General features: G+C 36.7%; 1 pseudogene; it reads right to left on the bottom strand.

The window, feature by feature from the left end:
* Positions 1-261: 261 nt before the first annotated feature.
* Positions 262-694, bottom strand: LOC102005928 (annotated as a pseudogene).
* Positions 695-1,083: the final 389 nt, after the last annotated feature.

Below are 1,083 nucleotides of genomic sequence, written 5' to 3'. Positions count from 1 at the left end.
CTGTCTCAAAAAGACAAAAAAAAAAAAAAAGAAAAAAAGAAAAGAATGAAGCTATAGGTTACCCCCATCAGGGAAAGAACCAAGAGCATCTGAAGTCATTGGTGAAGGCCAAGAAAATACAGACTGGGTAGTAGAAGGTAGTTCTAAATACAAATTATGATGCAATCATCAGTTATAGATATAAAGATTGTAATTATTATACTTCTTTCCTAATATACTTCTTGTGTAATATAATATTGTTAGTCTTAATATTTTTTTAACAAGCTCTTGCAAGTTTTATTAATGAAAAATTTTGTATGATTTATTTTTCACCGGTCTGTTCTGGCATGCTTCTAATTATATCAGAATCACCTGGATCAAGGATTGCCAGTGTGCGTCCTCTATAGTATTTTCCACATGCTGTACCCAGTTCAATATTATTGCCGCTGTAGTGGTGGACACCAGTTTTGGCCAACATGGCATAGTACTCTGTTTCAGATTTCCTCAAAGCTGGGCAATTGTTTGCAAGGATGACCAATTTCGCTTTGTCCTGTCTGATCATCTTCAGCGTCTGCTCGCACCCCAGCATGTACTTCCACTTTTCGTAACAAGCTGGAGCCTAGAGTTGATGGACTCCAGAGATTTTTTCGTCCTCTTTGCGGCCACCATCTTCCTGCCTTAGGTGCGGGCGGCCCTCAACCAAGAGCAGCCGCCAAGATGATAGACTTAATATTGCTTCTTAGGTATTGTTAAATATATGTTATGCAAGCCAAAGAAGTTAGCAAGATTTGCCAGATATAGAAGTACAGAATGTAGACCTTGATCCACATGAGAAAAAACAGTAATGTAAGTAATGTAAATAAATATTTGACTAGTCAAAATGCTCCAGAATGGTCAGGTATACCTGAAAGATCAAACATTATTCCTAGATCAGGAAATGCTGTTAGGTTCTTCCAGGTGTGAAACCTATTGGATGGAATGGCAACATTGCTGTTCGATGTTGAAAATTGTTTGTGATGGATGATATGCTACAAGATGTTCTGAAATAACACTAATAATAAAACACAAGTAAAACATTTTATATGCATCATTAGAAATAACCAA

The sequence above is a fragment of the Chinchilla lanigera genome, unplaced genomic scaffold (assembly GCF_000276665.1).
Source record: "Chinchilla lanigera isolate Chin_1 unplaced genomic scaffold, ChiLan1.0 scaffold00074, whole genome shotgun sequence".
Lineage (NCBI taxonomy): Eukaryota > Metazoa > Chordata > Mammalia > Rodentia > Chinchillidae > Chinchilla > Chinchilla lanigera.
The sequence above is the reverse complement of the archived record's forward strand: the minus strand, read 5'-3'. Positions and strand labels throughout refer to the sequence as shown.